This window comes from Dermacentor albipictus, chromosome 6 (assembly GCF_038994185.2).
Source record: "Dermacentor albipictus isolate Rhodes 1998 colony chromosome 6, USDA_Dalb.pri_finalv2, whole genome shotgun sequence".
Taxonomy (NCBI): Eukaryota; Metazoa; Arthropoda; class Arachnida; order Ixodida; family Ixodidae; genus Dermacentor; species Dermacentor albipictus.
In genome coordinates this window covers 66,466,305-66,474,703 of record NC_091826.1, presented here as the reverse complement: position 1 = coordinate 66,474,703, position 8,399 = coordinate 66,466,305, and positions in this window count along the sequence as shown.

Sequence of the window (8,399 nt, the reverse complement as noted above, 5' to 3'; positions counted from 1 at the left end):
TAGACTGAAACCCCGCAGTCCGGATTAATTTTATTCATGATGACAGGGTTAGGGTACGTCCGTGTCTGCAGTAGCCTTAATGTAACCGCCTGCGGCCTATTTAATTTAGGATGTGGCAACGGGAATGCCCTGCGCCCTAAGTAATAGTGCTTGGTGATTTCGTTGTAGGTTAACAGTTGGTCCCTGTACTCAGGAGCGGGAGATCCAGCCCCTTCAGGGAGTACACGGCACACTAATCCTCGTGCCTCCCTGTGCGCCACCTCGTTGAGGTTACGCGGGGCTCCCTCCACTGTCCCCATGTGCGCCGGGAACCAAGTAACGGTATGCGAAGTGATATCCCTACCCTGCAGCAGTCTGTTAGCCGGTTCCGCAACAAGTCCTCTCGAGAAGGCTGTAATCGCAGATCGCGAGTCGCTAAACACCAAAACTCTTCTAGAATCAATTAGTGCTAGAGCAATAGCCACCTGTTCAGCAACCCCCGGATCTTTGGTATAAATGGAAGCAGCATTTCTAACGCTCCCTTTGCCATCTACTACCACCACCGAATAAGCATTTTTACCATTAATCCATGCGGCGTCAACAAACGCAGACTCCTCCTCCTGATCCTTTGCCTCTCGTAACAAAGCCCTAGCTCTCGCGACCCGCCTCCCTACATTGTGCACGGGGTGCACATTCCGCGGAAATGGACGAACCATGATATTTGCCCTAAGGTTCACGTTCAACTCGTGTAGGGCCGCCCTATCGTGCGACACAGCCACCGATTCTTCAATTGACTCTAGTATATACCTACCCGGTGGTGTACCTAGCAACCGCTCCCTCTGTGCGGAACGTTGAGCCTCAGCAATTTAATCTAAAGTATTATGCAAACCCAGTCGTAACAACATATCGTTTGACGTAGTCATAGGCAGAGCAAGCGCAGCCTTGATGGCTTTTCTGATTAATGCATCCAATTTATTTTTCTCCCCCCTATTCCAATTTAGCATAGCTGCCACATACGAGAAATGACACATAATAAATGCGTGAACTACGCGCATTGCACCTTCTTCTCTTCTTCTCTTCACCCTACCTCTTCCTTATTTACATACTCGCAATCGTTCTTGCCTTCTTTTTATTTGCAGTACACGCCGATTCACACCTGCTCTTTTTCGGTAATAACATTACGCAATAGTCTGTAATGTTTGTGCGCAGCAGGTGATGTGCTTTTGTTTTATTGCGATAGCATTAAGGGCACTGTGTCGGAGAGAATCCCGTGTCGGCGTCCGGCGTCCAGCAGCACCGGCAGCGCCCTCATTGGCGTCCCGTGAGCCAAAGTTTCCTTGTATCGTCTGTAGGACGCTAAAGCCTATCACTATAGTACTCGTACTTTGTCTTACATTCTCTACAAAGTTGTTCCTCGGAATTTTCAGAATGACAGTACACAAACAAATGTCATGAAACAAAACACCGACAACCCCGCAGGGGCGTCTGCGTGAGCAGGCGTTTGGTGTGTTGCGACACCACGGACCCGAGCACACGAGGGTTGGACCCTCCCGCGTGTAGCCGTGCGCGGCTTAGCCGTGTCTGGGGAAAAGGGGATCCTGGGGGTTGAGCTGAGGCTGGGTGTTTGGACCTTTAAGGCCCCCCGGCGGAGGCAACACACCCCTTTGGCCTCTGCTTCACATAGACGGCACCCCCGGACTGACCCACCCGGGGGAAATCGGTAGTTGCCTTTTCCTGTCTCTCTCTCCCTACAACCTTCGTCTTTTCCTTACTTTCCACCTTTCCTGTCTCCTTCTCATTTCTTTATTACTTCCGACCTTCCTGGCAGCAAGGGTTAACCTTGTGTGAGTAGCCAACCTTGGTTATATCATATTGGGTTATAGCGGCAACGTACAGCTGGCGTTAGCAGGCCCTGTTTTTCAGACCCTGCAGCGTCCCCTTGTTGGACTCCATGGTGGGTGGCTGGCGTTGCTGCCGAAAACTACACGTCCACACATGGCTACTTCCTTCCCTCCACTACTTGATCGCCCTCAGAAAAGAGGGCGCACCGATGAAGTCTTTCAATTTTTTGGCCGCCAAAAAGAATCGTTCCCCCGTTTCCATGTTATCCATTCCGCAAAACCAGATAAACCAGTAAGAACTATCTCACCCTTCCTTGTTTCTAAGTCATTGACTGAAGCCTTTGGTCCTGGATATAAGGCGTCGAGGATGGCAAGCGGTGATCTCCTCTTGGAGCTCCGCGATCAAAAACAATATGAAAAATTGTCAACATTAGTGTCATTTGGGGAAACCCAAATAATTATAACCCCGCACCGCACGATGAACACCACCCGTGGTGTTGTCTCTGATGATGACCTGATGGAGCTCACTGAGGCTGAACTCTTGGAGGGCTTCAGTGACCAGAATGTTGTAAATGTCAAACGAATTAAGATGAGGCGAGATGGAAAAGAGATCAAGACGAAGCACCTGATACTCACTTTCGGCTCAAGTGTCCTTCCCGAGTCCATCGAGGCTGGTTATATCAAACTTCGTGTTCGGCCATACGTTCCCAATCCTCTCAGATGTTTTAAGTGCCAACGTTTCGGCCACAGTTCACAGAACTGTCGAGGCCGGCTGACTTGTGCCAAGTGCAGTGACAAAGAACATTCCTCTGAAACGTGCCAGAACACTCCGCATTGTGTTAATTGTGATGGTGAGCACGCCGCGTACTCGCGGTCGTGCCCTTCCTGGAAAAAAGAAAAGGAAATCGTTACAATCAAGGTCAAGGAAAACATAACTTTCAGAGAGGCACGGAGGCGGGTATCATACCTGCCCAAGAAAACCTTTGCCGATGTGGCGCGTCAGGGGGCAGCGTCACAACGGCCTCCGGCGACTGTCCGACCCACACGCAGTGAGTCGGCAGTTACGCCATCTGCCCCCATGGTGGTTGCAGCTAGCGCTGCTCCGCCAACCGAGGAAAAGGGGCCATCGACCCCGAAGGTGGGCGCAGCTGAGGCTGCCTCAACCTCCCAGGTCCCTTCCAGTGCTGGCAATGGCCGGCGCAGCCAAATCCCCCAGGGAACCCCATCGACCTGCGGGCTGGCGGGCGCAGGGGTCTTGCCCTCCAAGGCGGGCCCTTCCCTGGTAACTTCTCGCTCGCAAGAGCAGGTGTCCGGCGCCTCACAAGAGGCAATGGACACTACACCTATCCTCCAGGGGCGCCAAGCGCCTAAGGAGCGGCGAGGTTCACTCGAACGCTCCAGAAAGGGCAAAACCCCGATTACAGGGCCTCGAAAGAGCTCTGTAATCTAATCTCTGAAATCTCTGCAAATAATAGTTTTGTTTCCGTACACACAGCACCTATTTACTCCAAATATGGATACAAAGATAATACAATGGAACGTCAGAGGTCTTCTTAGAAACCTTGATGATGTGCAGGAACTCATCCACAATTACAATCCAAAAGTGCTGTGTCTACAGGAAACACACCTAAAATCCAAACATACAAACTTTCTCCGACAGTACATAACTTATCGCAAAGATCGCGATGATGCTGTCGCATCATCGGGCGGTGTCGCCATTGTTATCCATAAGAGCATTGCGTGTAAGCCTTTAAAGCTACAAACGCCCCTTGAAGCAGTGGCAGTTCGAGTTGTCCTACTAAACAAACTCATCACCATTTGCTCCCTTTACATACCCCCGCATTACCAACTGAACAAACATGAATTTCACTCCTTGATCGATCAATTGCCAGAACCTTATGCTGTTCTTGGCGATTTCAATGCGCACAGCTCCCTGTGGGGCGACTCTCGTATAGATGCGCGAGGTCGCCTTGTTGAACAGTTCCTTTTCACTTCTGGAGCGTGCCTTCTCAATAAGAAAGAGGCCACATATTACTCTCTTGCAAACCGATCCTTTTCGTCAATAGATCTTAGTATAGTCTCCCCGTCTCTACTGCCTGAACTTGAATGGGAAGTTACCGACAACCCTTACGGTAGCGACCACTTCCCTATACTGCTAAGATCATATAAAGAAAACGAATATCCACCATACGCTCCTAGGTGGAAGATTGAGACAGCTGATTGGGAGAAATTTCGATCTCTAACTAGTATCTCATGGGCTGACCTGTCTTCGTTAGGAATTGACGCTGCAGTCGAGTTTTTTACAGCATTCATAATAGATGTCGCATATAAATGCATATCAGAAGTAAAAGGCTTGGCCTGCAAACGGCGTGTCCCATGGTGGAACGACGATTGTAGGATCGCTCGTAAAAAACAGAACAGGGCGTGGGGGTTGCTACGCGCATCTCCCACTGCAGAAAATCTAGTCAACTTTAAAAAAGTTAAATCCGAGGGCAGGCGAACCCGCCGACAGGCCAGACGAGAAAGTTGGCAGAAGTTTCTATCAAGTATTAACTCGTTCAGAGATGAGGCGAAAGCCTGGAACAGGGTCAATAGGATAAGAGGGCGACAAGCACATGCACTACCTTTGGTAAACACAGAAGGCGATACCCTACAAGATCAGGCGGACTCACTTGGGGAGCACTTTGAGAGCGTGTCAAGTGCCAAGCATTACTCGCAATCCTTTCTGAAATATAAACAAATAGAAGAATGTAAGCCACTCATGAGAAAATGCCAACAGAATGAACCATACAATTGTCCTTTTAGCATTGCCGAGTTGAGAGCTGCCTTGAGCGCATGCAAGAGCTCTGCCCCGGGATCTGACAGAATCATGTACGAAATGATCAAAAACTTACATAAAGACACCCAAGTTACACTAGTCACAATTTTCAACACGATTTGGGCTGCGGGATACTTCCCGACTGCATGGAAAGAAGCCATTGTGATCCCGGTTTTGAAACAAGGCAAAGATCCTTCCTCAGTGGCAAGTTACCGCCCGATAGCCCTGACAAGTTGCCTTTGTAAGGTATTTGAAAAAATGATCAATCGCCGTCTCGTGCATCTCCTCGAGTCCAGTAAAATGCTTGACCCATTTCAATGTGGTTTTCGTGAAGGGCGATCTACAATCGACCATCTTGTGCGGATCGAAGCGAGCATTCGCGATGCCTTCGTGCACAACCAATCTTTCTTATCTGTATTTCTGGATATGGAAAAAGCGTACGACACAGCCTGGCGGTACGGAATCCTGCGCGATCTTTCCGCGCTAGGTATCCGTGGGAATATGCTAAATACTATAGGGAGCTACCTAGAGAACCGTACATTTCGAGTGAAAATAGGTCCTGCACTGTCGCGTACATTTATACAGGAAACTGGGATACCCCAGGGTGGCGTACTCAGCTGCATGCTCTTTGTCGTAAAGATGAACACGCTTCGTGCATCCTTACCACCCGCCATCTTTTACTCTGTCTACGTGGACGACATTCAAATAGCTTTCAAATCTTGTAACCTCGCAGTCTGCGAGAGACAGGTACAGCATGGCCTGAATAAAGTCTCAGTGTGGGCACACAAGAATGGATTTAAGATCAATCCTAACAAAAGCTCTTGCGTTCTTTTTACAAGAAAGAGAGGCCTGGTTCCGGATCCTTCCTTAGAACTGTGTGGAGAACGAATACCTATCAGCAAAGAGCACAAATTCCTAGGTGTTATACTTGACTACAGACTCACTTTCGTCCCCCACATTAAATATCTTAAAGAAAAATGTCTGAAAACAATGAACATAATCAAACTTCTATCCCAGACTACATGGGGTAGTGACAGAAAGTGTTTAATGAATATCTATAAGAGCCTCATTCAATCACGACTAAACTATGGTGCCGTGATCTATCATTCTGCAGCCCCGAGCGCGCTAAAGATGCTAGATCCGGTCCACCATCTAGGAATCCGTCTGGCCACTGGCGCATTCAGAACGAGTCCCATACAAAGTTTATATGCGGAATCGAATGAGTGGTCTCTTCATATCCAGAGAACATACATCAGCCATACATATTTTCTGAAAGTCCACTCAAATCCTCAACATCCCTGTTTTAATACCATTCATGACATGACATATGCTACACTCTTTCGCAATCGTCCCTCCGTAAGACAGCCTTTCTCGCTGCGTGTGAGGGAGCTTAGTGAAGAAATGCACATTCCACTCCTCGAGCTTCGCCTAATGCATCCAGCCAAGCTGCTACCTCCTTGGGAGTGGCAGCTCATACAATGCGATATATCTTTCGTGGAAGTCACAAAGCATGCTCCAGAGATTGAAATCAAGATGCATTTCCGGGAACTCCAGCACAAATACTCCTGCACGGAGTTCTACACAGACGCATCAAAGTCACACGACGGGGTGTCGTATGCAGCCGTCGGTCCATCCTTCTCAGAATCCGACGTACTGCACCCGGAAACTAGTATCTTTACGGCTGAGGCCTACGCCCTGCTGTCGGCCGTAAAGCATATAAACAAATCACAACTCCCGAAATCAGTGATATATACGGACTCCCTCAGTGTTGTGAAGGCCTTGATGTCTTTCTGTAATCATAAAAATCCAGTAGTTACTGAACTTTACTCCGCACTGTGCAAATCATATATATCTAACCAACATGTGATCATATGCTGGGTGCCTGGACATAGGGGCATCGAGGGAAACGTTCTAGCCGACCAGATGGCCACATCAATCTCATTGCATGCAGTTAACTCTACTGCTTCGGTCCCTGTCACAGACCTGAAGCCTTTTTTAAGAAGGAAACTACGAAACCACTGGCAACGCATGTGGGACGAAGAAATAAATAATAAACTGCATGTAATAAAGCCACAATTAGGTTTCTGGCCTCCTGTAACAAAATCCCGCCGGACAGATGTCCTATTCTGCCTTCTAAGAATAGGACACACTTTTGGCACACATAACTTTTTACTCACAGGACACGAGCCTCCAACCTGTGGTAGATGCGGGGAAAGGCTGACCGTCCTCCACGTTCTACTGGAGCGTCGGGAAGCCGAACCCGAAAGAAAAAAACATTTTCTCTTAGCATACAGGCACCACATCCCCCTTCATCCTGTTATGTTACTTGGTCCAGAACCACTCTTTAACACCAACGCCGTCTTAGGTTTTTTGAAAGATGTTGTGTTGCATGTTATTAGCCCCACACGTTCGTAGCGCTTCCTCTCTTCTGAGGATGTCGCTGCGATAATTATTTTGAATAAGCACATGCCTCTAGGCCCTTGTGGTTCAAGGGCTCTGGCGAGGCTATAGTGCTGTAAGCAATTTAACGTCTCGCATATTTTAAGCAATGCACCATTCTTTTACGATGGATTTTAATCTTCACAGTCTTCGTCATTAATCATCGGCATAATTTTATAGCACATAGATTTTACGCACTTTACAGCGACTATTTTTTAGGCCACTTTACAGCCAAGTCACATCTTCCATAACACCTCGTTAACACTACCATTTGTCATGGCGCTCTTTGGCCAAACCTGGCCCTTGCGCCACAAAAAACCACACATCATCATCATCATCAAAACACCGACAACGCATGCCTTTTAGGTAAGTCTTCTCAGATTAAAATAGTTAAAGTGCGAAACAACTGAAACCTCAAAAGGACGTATTTCTGGCGCGGCTGTGCACTACCTCCGGTACGGGACCACGCAAAAGGGCGCGTTTCTACGAGATAGCTCGCCTGCGTTCATAGCGTTCGCAACTAGCGTATCCCGGTAAACATCAGGGTTACGATGCTGCAGTTTTCGGGAAGCGTGAGAAAGAGTCAGGCATCTTTGAGCGGTATCGCGTTCCACTACTAAAGGCGAAGCTTAAGCGTCCCCCAAATTTTTCTTCATGAGGAGCTTGAAGCTGTAGGCTTCGGAGGACGCTTTTATACACGGCGATCCAATTATGTTCGAAGGACGGCAGCTTTGCATGGCAGCTCCAGAAGGTCTAATCCCTTGCTGTGCTCGATTCTCACAGAGCTGTAAATTCAACCATACTCATTTAGGCTCCAATACACTGTAATGATTTTCCGCGTTAAGAAGAGAAACACATCCAAATTTGGGCTTTGGTTGACATTTTTCGAGAATTTTCGCACTGAAATATCATTCGTGTAAATATGACACAAAGAACAATACGTAGAGCCGCTTACTGGCGTTCGGTTTCTGTCATTTTCTAATTTTAGATATTGTTTTAAGGAAAACATGTGTTTATGAATTAGACCCCTGTGGAATGCATGGCATAGTTCCCGGCTACCACTTCACCGCAGAGCGTGAGACAGCCGGCGCTGAATTCGCAATTAGGCGAGAGCAGCGTTAATGGCTTGTACAGAGTTGCCGGCACCTAGTCAATGACACGTTGTCCTGACTGACAACTGATTTCGAGTTTGAAAATAAACAGAAATGCAACCATTTTAAAAAGAACAATGAATCGTGTGCTGGAAGTTCTTCCGAGATCCCATAGCCTACCTGGATGATGCGGTCTTTTCTGAAAGAATGAGCGACTGCGGCGAAAGAATA